We start from the raw sequence: 258 nt of genomic DNA, 5'->3' as shown, positions 1-258 counted from the left end.
CCCTATGTCTACTTTTTGTGTCCCCACGTCCCCATCTTACCCCATACATCCCCGTTTTGTGTCCCCACGTCCCCGTTTTGTGTCCCCATGTCCCTGTTTCATGTCCCCGTGTCCCCACTTTGCGTCCCACATCCCTGTCTCACCCAGTACTTCCCATTATTGTCCCCAAATCTCCATTTCGTGTCCCCACATCCCAACCCCCCCATTTCCCACCCCAACCCCCCCCATTTCTCACCCCCACGTCCCCCCCTCCCCCAG

The sequence above is a fragment of the Oxyura jamaicensis genome, unplaced genomic scaffold, assembly GCF_011077185.1.
Source record: "Oxyura jamaicensis isolate SHBP4307 breed ruddy duck unplaced genomic scaffold, BPBGC_Ojam_1.0 oxyUn_random_OJ61346, whole genome shotgun sequence".
NCBI lineage: Eukaryota > Metazoa > Chordata > Aves > Anseriformes > Anatidae > Oxyura > Oxyura jamaicensis.
This window is presented reverse-complemented; position numbering follows the sequence as displayed.